The 15,319-nt window shown below is 43.8% G+C and overlaps 1 long non-coding RNA gene across 1 annotated transcript; it reads left to right on the forward strand.

Moving 5' to 3' along the window:
* The first annotated feature begins 4,411 nt into the window (after nucleotides 1–4,411).
* Nucleotides 4,412–8,865, forward strand: LOC111097533. Its single transcript, XR_005364031.1, has 3 exons — nucleotides 4,412–4,549; nucleotides 6,371–6,783; nucleotides 8,660–8,865. It is a non-coding gene; the product is annotated as an uncharacterized LOC111097533 (long non-coding RNA).
* The last annotated feature ends 6,454 nt before the right edge of the window (nucleotides 8,866–15,319 follow it).

Genomic DNA, 15,319 nt, shown 5'->3' on the forward strand with positions numbered 1-15,319 from the left:
GATCTTAGTTTTCAAAAACACTTTCTCAATATCTCAGTTATCATCTGATTTTTTTTTTCATCTGAGTTTTATAGTGCTTCCAGGTTGCCAGGGTAGAAACTGATGTAGTTACGGAATGTAGGTGAGGTCTGGAGCCAACAGCCAAGAAAGAATTCTTGAGACATCTTTGGTGCAAAAAGGTGATTTTATTAAAGCACAGAGGCAGGAAGAGAAGCTGCACTGGGACTGTGAGGAATGGCTGATTATAGAATATGAGGCAAGAAAACGGGAGGTGTCCAAAAGGACTTTCATCAGCCAAAGAAGACCTTAAGACACTGGAAGCCTTGCTATTATCAGGCTAGGTTTGTTTTTCCCTCTAGCAAAGCATTAACATTAAGAGAATTGGAAGTTTCCCAGAGGAATGCCATACAGATCCCACCCATGAGCAGGGGAGTTTGGGAAGGTTGCAGGGTGTCAGCTGGTGCTTTATCCTCAGCTTGCCTTCTGCTCCCTCATCAGAAGCTAGCATCTCATTGTAAGGATAAAGGATGAACTCCTAGCACTGGAAATGGTTTTCCCAGGCCCCACTGCCTTGGACCAGAACTCTGCATTAGCACTTCCACTTCGCCCACTGCCAATAATATGGCAAGGACAGCTGAGGTTATGGAGTGTCCTTTGTGGTCCTGAGGTACTAAGCCTCTCACGGGCATTTCAACCAGAAGAAGGAAACCCATCATCTTTACTCATGGTTGGATTCCCAAGGATGTCAATCAAAACACACTTCTTTTGGGACGCCTGGGTGGCTCAGTGGTTGAGCGGCTGCCTTTGGCCCAGGACGTGATCCTGAAGTCCCAGCATCGAGTCCCAGGAGCATTGAGCTCCCTGCATGGAGCCTGCTTCTCCCTCTGCCTGTGTCTCTGCCTCTCTGTGTGTCTCTCATGACGAAATAAATAAAATCTTTAACAACAACAACAAAAAACAAAACACACTTCTTGGGTACCTTACCCCAGGCCCCGCAAAACCAGAGCTGCGGTAAATGCAGAAAATCAGAGCTAGTTGCATTTATGGTACTTAGGGTGACATCTATGAGAAAGAGGAGATTGCATAAAACAGGACAAGAGAGTCCAATCTGCATTGACGGCCGAAATTGGTAAGCAGACTAAACTCTCAGAGTTACAGCAAGTCAAAGGAGAACCAAGGTAGATTTTGAGTTGCCCTCTTCTATCTGGTAGCCACTAGTGACACATGACCCCTGAGCACTTAAAACATAGCTGGTCCCAACGGGGAAGTGCTGTAAGTGTAACATACACTCTGGATTTAAAAAATTTAATACCGGGGGTGCCTGCATGGCTCAGTTGGTTAAGTGTCTGCCTTCAGTTCAGGTTATGATCTCAGGGTCCTGGGATCGAGCCCTGCATCCCTGCTCTATGGGGAGTCTGCTTCTCCTTCTCCGTCTGCCTGCAGCTCCCCCTGCTTGTGCTCTCTCTCAAATAAATAAAATCTTAAAAAAGAAAAGACTGTGTATTGTGATGGAAAGTATCCATAATAAATTAGGTTTTTTTTACAATGATCATCATCAGAAAAATAAAATATGCCTATATAATTAATCTTAAATAAAGGCATTAAGTGACTTACCCATATTCATTCAACTAACCATGGAGCCAGTTTTTGAACCCTGGACCTGTGACAACTCCAAATTCATATTCTTGTCCCCATGAGAACCTACAGAGATAAGAAGGCTTTGGGAGGTGTTAAAATCAAGGATAGACCAGCCTAGAAGGCTCCCTGAGCAGACAAAACCAGTTTAGTCATGCAGGCAAAGCTTAATTTAGCTTATTTTGCAAGGCTAACTTGACCTGGATTATTTCTTGCTTGTGCCTCTGGAAATGATAAGCAAAACTTGAACTGTTTCCCAGATTGATATGAGGGAACCACTGACAATTGTAGTATTGTAACCAATTGGCGTGAAGAATGAACAGTCACTGCTTGGTCACTATAATAAGCTGCTTTACAGTAATATACTCCTGAGCCTCATTCCATGTTCTGGTTCGAGTGCTCCCAGTTTGCAAAGTGCCTTTTTGGTGTGTGCACAATAAATTTTTCCTATTTACTGCTTCAGTGCTTCATTGGTTTTACTTTGGCTATTTTGAACCTTTGACAGAGGGCATAGGAGCTGAACTCCCACTCATGTCAGGCCATCTCTCTGCAGTATTCCTGGAAGGCAGACAGCTAGCATCTGCTTGAATACCTATTTGGTAATGGGAAGTTCATTACTTTTCTTGGCAGCGTGCCCCATCGTTGGCCACCTGCTTATTAGGATTTTCCTCCACTAAATGAGGAAAAATCAGTCCATCCTAAGTTCTGTCCTTGAGTTCTGGATACTCAGAGAGGAGGTAGCCAAGTTGAGTTTTGGCCAAAAGGATGGGCTGGCTTGCACTGACCTCCAAGGAGGGATCTCAGATGCGGGTCCGGCAGGTTCATCACTGCTTCGTGGGGAAGGGAGCCCTCATCTGCCCTACACCCCACTCCTGCCACCTCCACTGCGCAACCCATCCTGCAGACTGACCCAGGTAGTGCTCACTTGCTTGACGTGCACGGACAGCCTCCCCGATTGGCTGTGAGGCCACAGCTGTAGCAAGTGTGTGAATTTCCACTCATGGTAAGGCCTCCCACTGCTGAAAGGATAATTATCTGCCTGTGGTGCTGACAGGTTCCCATCTGGTGAGGGCTGAACGCTGCGTCTTTAGAAAAGGCAAGCTTCTGACCTGGCTTTGACAGACTCCCTCAGCTACTCAACAGGGTAAAAAGACATTGCTGGGGGGTAGGGCCTGAGGATCAGGGTAGGGAAGAGGCATAAAGAGAAGAAGAATCTGGGATGCTAATGAATTCCTTGTGATCTCACTCTCTTTATTCCAGCACATGCTCCTCTGCAAAAAAATTGATGGGGCTGCTTTGCCAGCTCAAGCCTGAAATGTGCCCAGGTAGACAGAACCCCGGATCCTAGGACAGCCTGTGAAATGCCGGCTGCCTGCTAATGGCTGAAAGTGGAGTATAGAAAACAAGAGGACAGATCTGCAAAAGGGATCCCCCACTCCCTTGATATTGTACTTTAGGGATCTGCTTTCCTAGTCTGCACCCCCCACCCACCCACCCACCTGCTCACACTGACAACAGAGCTGTGAACCCAGTACATTTACAGCCAAGAGAACTGGCATCACCAGACCTTACCGCTGCCTCTTCCCTCCTCTCCTTGTCACTTTCAAAATAAAATAAATAAATAAATAAATAAATAAATGCACTTTAGGGGTTTTAGTAAAGAGCTTGGAGCCTATCATTTGATTCCCCAGACCCCCAGATCAAGTATCAAAGCCGTGGCAGGCCCAGTGAGGTCAAGACGGCAGGCCTGCCATCTGCCAGCAGCTAGGGTTGCAAGTCCTAGCCACGACTGTCTCTAAGAGTTGGTGTAACTAGCACAGCTAGGCTCAAGTAAACCCCTAGTAGCATTGCTGATTGCCAGCCTGGTGAGGTGGTCCCAGGCTTTGCCCTAAATGCTTTGTATACTTGCAACAAATTTATGAACCAGGAATTATTCTTTTTTTTTAATTTTTATTTATTTATGATAGTCACACACACACACAGAGAGAGAGAAGGCAGAGACACAGGCAAAGGGAGAAGCAGGCTCCATGCACCAGGAGCCCGATGTGGGATTCGATCCTGGGTCTCCAGGATTGCACCCTGGGCCAAAGGCAGGCGCCAAACCGCTGCGCCACCCAGGGATCCCCCAGGAATTATTCTTATTAACACTTTAGAAATGTGACAAGTGGGCTGAGAAGAGTTAAATGACAAGATTACCCAGCCAAAAAAAATAGCAGAGAGGGGGTTTGAACCCCGGTCTGCCATGCTATAAAATCTGTGCTGTAAAAAACAAAAGCAAATTTTAATTATGGAACATTTCTAACATACAAAAAAAGAGCACCACAAACAAGTGCCATGATTGGCCACATACCAGACACCGGTTGTAACAGTCATCAACACGGGGCCCTGCTGCCGCTGTATGCTCACCCATCCTTCTTTATTGGATTATTTTGAAGCAAACATTAGAACTCATGTCATCTTATCAGTTAAAAGATCAGTTTGTATCTCTTAAAAAGAAAGATCCTCCAAATCTGTGCTCTTGACTCCCTCAAAATAATGACCCTGGGTGAGAGATTATCACAGAAATGCCCACGCCACGGGGGAATGAAGCATTCCCTGGCTGCCTGTGGCATTTCAGCACAATGTGTGGGGACTACACTCAGTATCTGCTAAGTTCAAGAATGCCCATCTGGCAACCCAATACCACAAGGACCTGCCCACCTGGCCACAAAGACAAACCAACAGGCAGGAGCCTGTTACCCCAAGTAACATCTAATTAAAGAAAGGTATCTAACCAGTCTCTTTCAGATGCACTATCTCAGAACACATTACTCTGTTGGCTGTCCTGTAGACGTGGAAACATGGAATAATATTAACATTTATTCAACACATCTACTACACGTCAGACACTGACCTAGGAGTTTTTATGTGTCAGGTACCTAATGCTTGATTTTTTTTTTCAATCTTGATTTTATTTTTGTGGTTTGAATTTCCATTTGGTTTGGAATTTCCTCTTAAACTGAAATATTATGGAAGGACTATATAATTCCTTCAAGGGTTGGCTTCAACAATCAGCAGTATTTCTTGAGAACATGTGCATGCACACGTGTGTAAGTCACCCTGTGAGTCACCTTGGGAGTACTGAGAATAGAATATAATTTCTGCTTTCTACTACAGTGGAAGAAACTTCTCTGTATTGAAGTCTGCAAATACTTTATTAATCTCCTTTTCTCATGCGGCAGGGCTTGTGGTCCCCGTCCTTAGAAGTCTAGTAGGGTGAATAAGACAAAGTGCACAAATAAGCAGATCTCCAAGGTGGGACACACCAACTGCCACAGCAGATGTAAAAATAACACATCATGGGAGTTGAAAAGTGATAGCAGTACTGTGTGACCTGGAGAATTCAGGAAAGTGTTGGTGGCATGTGAGACGAAGAATGTTCCCCAGGACTCTGTGAGGTGTGCTTTACCCGCCATGTACAACAGACTAGAGAAGCCATATGCTGGGTCTCAGTTTCTCCTCATCATGACGTGGTGCTAATCCTTACCAAGGGTCACTGGCTCTGGTCCCATCTGCATTCTTCCTTCATGAGTCAGAGCTGCCCCCTAACTGCTCTGGGTTATCTGCCCCTTACCACGGAAGACTGGTTGCTGCTAGTGATGGCTCTCAAGGGGTTGCTTGCTGACCCCAGAAAGCTGGGTGATGCTGTAGCTCTCTGTGTCTCCAGCACAGGGTTTGCTCACTAAATCACTGGTTTTCTGCACACTGTGAGGATGACAAAGGGTCTGAAGCACCATCAGAGGAGTTTACCTGCTGGAGTCAGGGCTGAACACAGAACCGTGGTTAGGATTTTTACTGGCAGAAATGATGAAGAGATGGAACCATAAGTAGAAAGGCACAGAGGCAGGAACAGAGCACTTTCAGAGAAACCCACCTAGAGGGCGGGCTGCAGGGAAAGACAGGGAGAACTGTGGAGGAGTATCTGGAGAAGCAGGCTGGGTGCTTGATGAAAATCCATAAATACACGTTGAGGACAAACACAGACAATGGAGAGCTAATGAAGGGACTTTGCAGAATTGTCACCGTACCTTAGGAATGTTCACCTGGCACAGCAAGTATCATGCACTGGAACGGAGGGGAAAAAAACAGAGGCCTGAGACCAGATAGAGGGCCCAGAGTGTATGCTCTTCTGCTTACTTATCATGGCCCCTGCTGAAAACAAGTGGGCCGTATGAAATAAGCCTTCAGCTGGCTCTCAGGATCTTGGGGAGTGGGCCAGCACGCATTCTTTGTTTTCCCAGGGCCTGGCACATAGTTGGTGCTTGTTAAATAGTAGTGCCTGGCACATAGTAGGTGCTCAATAAAGAAAGACAGAGAGAGAGGAAGGGAGGGAGAGGGGGGAGGAAAGAAGGAAGGAAGGAAGGAAGGAAGGAAGGAAGGAAGGAAGGAAGGAAGGAAAAAAAAGCCAACCCTGTGATATGTTATGAAGATGGCTTGGGGAGAGGCAATGACGTCCTTTCTAAAGAAGCAGAGGAGTTAGAAGTGATAAGGTGTGAAGCCACAGATACTTCACGGGGGGGGGGGGGGGGTCAGGGGGAGAGGCTGGCAAGTGGGCTGACAGCAAAAACCAGAAACCAAAGATGACCAGGAGAATGATGGGGCCATGAATAAAAATAAGACAACGAGGAGGAGAAGCAGGTTGGCAGGGAAAAGGCAGTAAAAGGATGATTTTCATTTGGACACCTTTGAGTTTCAGGTCCCCCCGAAAGTAGCCAGGACGCAGAGAGGAAAAGCTGCAGAAAGGACCTGGTTCCAGAAAGTGCAGACTGCCGTGGTATCCCTCCGCAGAGCCGGTCCAGTGGCCAACATGCGAATGGGTGAGATCATGGGGCAGAGAAGAGAGAGGGGCCGAGCCTTGAAGGATGCCAGCACCATGGGAAAAAGAACAAGCAGTTTCTGGGAGACACAAAAGGGAAACCGGGAAAGTGCAGCCTGGCCCAGCCAAGGGGGAGGCTTCAAGGGGGAGGTGAACAGCAAGACCAGATGCTTCAGAAGTCCGGTGGGATGAGGTCTGAAAATGAGCCCACGGGATTTGGCAACAGGAGGTCACAGCAGCCCTTAGGAGGGCACAGTGACTGTGACGCTCCGGCGGGATCCAGATGGTGCCTGGTAAGCAGGGAGTGGGCGGTGAGAGCCCGGAGGCAGCCAACTAAGGCACTCCATGAAGGGCCCTGGCAGCCATGGGGAGACGTGAGGGAGGACCACGGCGGGAAGGGAGGGAGGGCTGGAGGAAGATGGGCTTTTGGAGTGGGTGAGATGAGAACAGATTTGTAGGCGGGAGAGAAAGAAGCGGTGAGGTGTAAAGGAAGGAGACACAGGGCATTTGGGCGAGCAGAGCAAAACAAGAGAGAAGGAGGGGGGAAATCAAGAGAGTATATATTCTGAAAAAGCCTACCAATCAAAGCAGCACATAAGTGAAATGCAATCTACAGAACATTTTAATGTGCTTTATCTGATTTAATCCTTGTGAGGGGCATATTATGATCCCTACTGAAATAGAAGGTTAAATGACTCACCCAAGATCACACATCTAATAAGCAGAACTCAAGATCAAAAAGTCCATCATGAGACATGTCTTGATTAAAGAGTCCATCGTGAGCCTGCTGTGCCAGCACAGTGTTTGGTGCCAAAGATCTCAAAGAGAACAGAAATGGCTCCTGCCCCCAAGGAGCTCACAACCCAGGAGGCTGACTGCCACATGACTGACCAATGTGCTCCAAGACATAATTGTGCTCAGACTGAGGAAGGAATTGGGATAGGAATCAAGGGAAGCTTTCCAGAACTGGTGATGTTTTGCTGAGTGTGGAAGGATAAACTAGAATGAGCTGGCGAAAGGCATTCCCAGCAAAGATTGGTGTGCAAGAGTCTGGAGCCTTTGGAAGCTAAGAGCAATTCGCTCTGCTGGAACACAGGGTAGGTGTGGCAAGGTACAAGAGAGACCTGTGCCAAGTCCAGGGTGGGGGAGCATGGCATGCTACCCCGAGGACCTCTGATCATATCCTTAAGGTGAGAGCACCAGCAGAGGATTTTAAGCAAGGGAAAGGTATCCGATTTGTGTTCTATCAATCACTCTGGAAGACTTCGGAGGCAACATGGAGGATGGATTAGAGCAAGATATTATGGGAAGCAGGGACACCAATTGAGATGCAAATGTAGTGATCTAGGCAAGAAAGGATGAAGCCAACCTGGATGGGGCAGTGGGATTTATAATGGACTAGAGGACAAATATTCCTATGTAAGTGATGAAAAAATGGGCCAGCCTTAGAGGAGAGCAGAGAGCAGAGAAATAAATTTCTCTTATTTTCCTTAGAGAAATAAGGAAATGGAAGGGTCTAAGATCATTCCCAGTTTCTGGCTTGAACAGAAAAGCAGGAAGAGAAACAGCTACTGGTTGGAGGTGGGACGTTGAGTTCAGAATGTACTGGGTTGAAAAATCCATGGACATCCAGGAAGAGGTGCTCAGTAGGTAGCTGGATATGGAATCTGGGGCTCCTGGGGAGGCTGACCTGAAGATATATCTTGTAAGTTACAGATTAAGGCAGTGGTGGGAACCACAGATGGGGGAGAGTAATTGGGAAAGAGAAAATGGTCTTTTACTCAGCCTTATGAAGCACTGACACTTAAAGAGTAGGTGATGAGAAGGGGCACCTGAGAAGGAGGTCAGAAGGAGAGGCCAGAGAGGCAGGAGAGGGGGAGACAAAGGAGAAAAGAATGTTCCAGAAGATACTGAGATGCAGCAGGTCACTTGGGAAGATGCTGCTGAGAATAAGAGTACCATCTTTAGGGGCACCTGGGTGGCTCAGTGGTTGAGTGTCTGCCTTTGGCTCAGGTCGTGATCCCGGGGTCCTGCGATAAAGTTCCACATCGGGCTCTCCACAGAGAGCCTGCTTCTCCCTCTGCCTATGTCTCTGCCTCTCTCTGTGTGTCTCTCATGAATAAATAAATGAAATAAAAAAAAAAAAGTATAATCTTCATTCCCTTCCAGGGGGAGAGGAGATGACTTCCTCTGGCTGGTCAGAGAAGCTTTGAGGAAACAGAAGGAAAGCGAAAAAAAGCAAAGCCCTTTTGGGCTGAGAAGTGGAAGGAGAGAAGGTTATGTTTACCGTCTCATCTCCTCTTTGCTCTGTTTTCTTGACTCTGGCTGCAATAATCATTGCATTCATAGAAAATAAAGCATGTTATTTGATGAAATGTGGAGAATCAGATGTTCAAAATGTTTCAGTGACGTGCTTCGAAACCAGACATGCTAAAAATGGAGACCATCCAATGCAATGTGATCATGCTGTCCTTAAAAATATTCCTTTGATAAACACTAAACTGTTCTGTATACCAGAAATGTTAACAAGGAAAATAAACAACAGGGCTATTTAGGAGTACTTCAAAACTGAAGTTTAAACCATTAAAAAAAAAGGCAAAAAAAAAAAAAAATCCAAAACTGCATGCACATTGCAAATTTCAGCTGCCCTTGAAATCTTTTTCTCCACCTAACATTACATTCTTCATCAGCCCAAGCCATCAGGTTCACATGCTAAAATTCGGTGAGTATGTCATACTCAAAGGACAGGGTATTGAGAGCGGGGAAATGATGTAAAGAGATGGGTAAAAGTTTGACACATAAAGGCCTGAGGATTTTCTAGAGGAACTTTAAGAGGATTCTTGAAAAATAGGGGGTGCCTGGCTGGCTCAGTTTGTAGAATGTGCACTCTTGATCTCAAGGTTGTGAGTTTGAGCCCCATGTTGTGTGTAGAGATTATTTACAGACATAAATTATTTATTTATTTATTCATGAGAGACACAGAGAGAGGCAGAGACATAGGCAGAGGGAGAAGCAGGCTCCACGCAGGGAGCCGGATGCGGGACTCCATCCCAGGACTCCAGGATCACACCCTGAGCCAAAGGCAGACCTCAACCGCTGAGCCACCTAGGCGCCCTAAGACCTAAATTTTTTTCAAAAAATAATATTATTAAAAAATAAGTGATGCAAAAAAAAAAAAAAAAAGAAAGAAAGAAAGAAAAAGAAAAAGAAAAGAAAAGAAAAGAAAAAGAAAAGTAAGTGATGCAGACTTCCATTTCACATGATATAACGAACCCGGGCACATTAACTGCTGGAAACAACTAAATGCTCTGGATAAAATACTAAAAATATCTTCCCCTAAATACATGAATAAAAGTAAGAAATAGCCCAAACCATGTGACAGTAGGAGTTCGAGAGATAAATGGAGCAATTGTCAAACCAGTTAGCACTCAGTTTTCAACTCAGCTCCTCACAAGGAGCTCCAGGGTCAGAAGACAGAGCCTGAGTCTGCCTGGAGGGGAGATTCTGGTTGGATATCCTTCCCTGTGGCCATAAAGACTATACCTTCACCATTAGGCTAATCTAGATATACAGATAGTCCCCGACTTGTGATGGTTCAGCTTGTAATTTTTCGACTTTACATGGTATGAAAGTGATGCCCATTCCATAGAAACTATATTTCAAATTTTGCATTTTGGTCTTTTCCTGGGCTAACAATATTCAGTATGAATCTTTCTCATGATGCTGGACAGGGCAATCAGGAATGTAAACAATCGATACACTTACAACCACTCTGTACCCATACAACCATTTGTTTTACATTTCCAGTAAGGTAATCAGTAAATTACATGAGATAGTCAACACTTTATTACAAAATATAGGCTTTGTATTTTGTCCAGTTGCAGGCTAATATATGTGTCCTGAGTACATTCAAGGGAGGCTAGGCTAAGCTACGATGTTCCGTAGGTTAGGTGTCTTAAATGCTATTTCGACTTAATGGTATTTTCAATTTACCACAGGTTTATCGAAGGTAACCCCATTGTAAATCAAGGAAGATCTGTAAGTCTAATGCTTCTACCTGGAGGGTTTGCAACCAAAATGGGCCATCTTGGTTCTTGGTACCATGTGCAAGTGAAACTAACTCCCAAGAATGTGTACCCAAAGCTAGTCCCCACACAAGTTTGCAGCCCACATCCATATTAGTTGTTTGGGCTGAAAGCCTTCAGCAGAAAATTTAATGTAAAGTGGCCCTGAGTGCCTGAAGTATTGGGAGAAGCAAATGCAAATCCTCTCTAGATGAACCCATCTTTATCTCAGGATCCCTCCAAACTCACATAGGTAAAGAAAGCTTTAAGAAATGTCTACTCTCAGTGAAAATCATAAAATCCAAGGAAACTAGGGACCATTAGCAAGAGAAGCTGAAACACAGCAGAATCAGATTTATAAACTTTAGATATAGGACTGATCAGAAACCTGATATAAAATAACTACTTTAGGGCTTTTAAGAAATAAAAAAATAAATATTTTTAAGAAAAAAAATTTATTTAAGAAATAAATGAGTAAATAATGAGACTGTAAAAAATGATCACACAGATGTAAAAAGGAAATAAAAGTTTGGAAGTGAGGGTGCCTGAGTGTCTCACTCAGTTAAGCATCTGCCTTTGGCTCAGGTCATGATCCCAAGGGTCCTGGGATCAAGCCCCATGTTTGGCTCCCTGCTCAGTAGGGAGTCTACTTCTCCCTCTGCTGCTCCCTGTGCTTATGCTCTCTCTCTCTTTCAAGTAAATAAAATCTTTTTTAAAAATCTGGAAATGAGAAATGGAATAATTAAAAAATGTAAAGCTCAGTGGACAAATTTAATAGCAGACAGACACAGTGAAGAAGGAATTCATGAGCTAGATGTCTAAAGAAATGATTCTGAGCACAGTGAGACAAAGAAATGGGAAACAGAAGGATACTCAGATTTAAGAATCCCAATGAATCCCTACTAGAAATAAAAGGAAATTTGCATTCCAACACATTGTAATAAAATTGCAGGTTACCAAAGACAGAATCTAGATTGTAAAAGGAGAGAAAAAAGTCAGATAACTTCAAAGCTGCAACAATTAAACTAATGGCTGGTATCTCGAGAGCAATAAGAGTCAAAAGATAATGGAATTCATTGTGTTGAGAGGAAATTACAATCAACCTAGAATTCTATACCCACTGAAAATCTGTAAAGAACAAAGGTAAAGGGCTCTGGGCTGGCTCAGTTGATAAAGTATGGGACTCTTAATCTCTGGGGTCATGAGTTTAAATGCCACATTGGGCATGGACCCTACTTAAAAAAAAAAAAAAAAAAAAGGTGAAAAGAAGGAATTTCAAACAAATAAAAACTAAAAGCATTTGCTACCAAAGAGTATCACCAAAGGAAATTTCAAAGTATTTTGGGGTAGGGGGTTTTAGAGTGAGAGAGAGTGCATGCAGGCAGGTGTGTGCAATCTGGTGGGAGAGGGGGGAAGGGCAGAGGGGGAGAGAGAGAGAGAGAAAGAATTTTAAGCAGCTGAGCATGGAGCCCAAGGCAAGGCTCAAGGCTCAATCTCACAACCCTGAGATTATGACCTGAGCCAAAATCAAGAGTCAGACACCCTATCAATTAAGCTACCCAGCCACCCCTTACGGTATGTATTTCAAGCAGAAGAAAAGTAATCTCCAATGGAAGGAATGAAGAGAGACAAAAGTGGTAAAATAATTAATCAAATATGGACTATCTACTTTACTGAACTTCTATTGACTGTATAAAACTATAATAATGTCCTATGGCATTGAAAAACTAACAAAAGGCTATCTATCTGCTGTCATCTGGCCCCTGGGGCTGCAGTACAGGTCCAGCCATGGTTCTGTACTATCCCATGGCCATGGATCTCAACAAGGGGTGCGAGGTGACCAAGAATGTGAACAAGCTGTGGAGGCCAAGAAAAATTAAGGCCATCCCACCTAAAGTTTAGCATTAGCACAAGTACAGCCATTTTAGGCCCCTGTGAATAATAGCTGAACTTTACCGGAAAAATTGCAGAATGTCCTCAATGTCCTTGGCAGGGAATCCCATATCAGAAAGACAACAGAGCTCAGAATTGCCCTGGCCAGAGAATCCCATATCAGAAAGACAACAGAGCTCAGAATTGCCCTGGCCATAGAATCCCATATCAGAAAGACAACAGAGTCCCCACCTGTGGTAGAAAGTCCCATATTAGAATGAGAACAGAGCTCAATGCCCTTGAAAGCCCCATATCAGAATGTAAACAGAACTTGAGAAATTCGTCCACCCCTTCTGAAAATCCCCTAGACCAGCCTATAAAAAACCCAGCTGTAACCCACTTCGGGGTCCAAGTCCCTGTTCCGCTGTGTCGGTATATACTTGGACCCAAGCTCAAGCTTGCTAATAAACCCTTGTGTGCTTGCATCGGTGTCGGCTCCTTGGTGGTTTCTCGGATTCGCAATCTTGGGCACAACAAAGCCAAGACATAGATGTAACCCAGGTGCCTCATCAAGCACACCATGCTCCAGTGGGGCATAATCCAAGAGATGTGCAATTTTTATCTAAATGGAATATGAACAACACACCATGGAGCTGCTCAAAGTCTCCAAGGACAGGCAGGCCTTCAAGTTCATCAAGAAAACAGTAGAGATACATAACTACACCAAGAGGAAACAAGAGAACTGAGCAGTGTCCTAGCCACCAAGAGGAAAGCAGCTGCCAAGAGGACCAAGCCCCCTCCTGGCTGTGCATAAGAAAGCTTTACAGATAAATAAATAAATAAATAAATAAATAAATAAATAAATAAATATAAACCTAGCAAGAAGTCAGAAGTCAGAATATGGGTAATGGAAATTATTGTCCTGGGATCCGTGGGTGGCGCAGTGGTTTGGTGCTTGCCTTTGGCCCAGGGCACGATCCTGGAGACCCGGGATCGAATCCCACATCAGGCTCCAGGTGCATGGAGCCTGCTTCTCCCTCTGCCTGTGTCTCTGCCTCTCTCTCTCTCTCTCTCTCTCTGTGTGACTATCATAAATAAATAAAAAATTTAAAAAAAAAAAAAAAAAAGGAAATTATTGTCCTTACAGTGTTTGGAAGAAGGCAAAAGAATAATGATTTACTTTGGGTTTGATGAGTTAACTATGCAAGATAAAATTTCAGATTAACTACTAAAAGTCTAGGAATAGAATATTTAGCTTCTACACTAATAGAGGGGGAAATGAGAAGTGATAAAAAGTAATTTTTTAAAAAGTTAAAAGAGAAGAGGGAAAATAGCATAAAAAGGGAACCAAATATAGTTGATCCTTGAATGACATGAGGCTTAGGGGTGCTAACCTCCTACATAGTCAAAAATCCACGTATAATTTTTGACTCCCCAGGGATCCCTGGATGGCGCAGCGGTTTAGTGCCTGCCTTTGGCCCAGGGCGCGATCCTGGAGACCCGGGATCGAGTCTCACGTCAGGCTCCCGGTGCATGGAGCCTGCTTCTCCCTCTGCCTGTGTCTCTGCCTCTCTCTCTCTCTCTTTCTCTCTCTGTGACTATCATAAATAATAAATAAAAATTAAAAAAAATAAAAAAAATAATTTTTGACTCCCCAAAACCTCAACTAATAGTCTACTATTGACCAGAAGCTTGACCAATAATATAGTCAATTAACACTTATTTTTATATGTATCATACACTGCATTCTTACTCTAAACTAGAGAAAAGACAATATTATTAAGAAAATAACAAGGCAGAGAAAATATATTTACAGGACTGTACTGTAAAAAAAAAAAAAACCCGCATATAAGTGAAATTGCATAGCTCAAACCCATGTTGTTCAAAGGTCAATTCAAAAAAGAAAAATAGAGGACCTGGCTGGCTTAGTCAATGGAGCACATGATTTGATCTCAGGGTCATGAGTTTGAACCCCATGGTGAGTGTAGAGATTACTTAAATAAATAAACTTTAAAAAATAATAAAATAAAGAAAAAAAGAAAAACTATTAGCAAACATAATGGTGGTATACAAAAATTATTTCCTTTAAGACTGGAAACAAGACAAAAATGGTTGATTTTCTGTATTGTCCTGGAGACCAGCAGAGTAAGAATAAGTATAAAATTTGGAATGAAAGAAAGAAAACTCATTATTAGTAGATAATAGTATTAGTCACTGAAAATCTCCAAGTATCTACAGAAATTATCACAAGAATTAATAAGAATTTAGCAAGCATTAGATGCAAAAATCAATAAATGAAAATCAAGTGCATTTCTACATACCATGTACTGATAGAAATTATACTTTTAGAAAAAGACTTATTTATTTATTTGAGAGAGAGAGAGTGCCCGTGGATGGAGTGGGGGGGGGGCGGGGCAGGCAGGGGACAGAGGTAGAGGGAGAGACAGAATCTCAAGCAGACTCCCACTGAGCATGGAGCCTAAGTCAGGGCTCCATCTCATGTCACTAAGAACATGACCTGAGCCAAAGCCAAGAGTTGGACACTTAACCAACTGTGCCAGACGGGTGGCCCAAAATTGTACTTTTAAAAGAGATATTTATAATCAAATAAATAATATGAAATACCTAGGAATAAATCTAACAAAGGATGTACCAGACCTCCATGAAGGAAAATTATAAAACTTTATCAAGAGATGTTAAAGAGGGCAGCCAGGTGGCTCAGCAGTTTAGCGCCGCCTACAGCCCAGGGCCTGCTCCTGGAGACCCAAGATCGAGTTCCACATCAGGCTCCCTGCATGGAGTCTGCTTCTCCCTCTGCCTGTATCTCTGACTCTCTCTCTCTCTCTGTGTGCCTCTCTCTCATGAATAAATAAAATCTTTAAAAAAAGAGAGA

The sequence above is a fragment of the Canis lupus genome, chromosome 9 (assembly GCF_011100685.1).
Source record: "Canis lupus familiaris isolate Mischka breed German Shepherd chromosome 9, alternate assembly UU_Cfam_GSD_1.0, whole genome shotgun sequence".
NCBI lineage: Eukaryota > Metazoa > Chordata > Mammalia > Carnivora > Canidae > Canis > Canis lupus.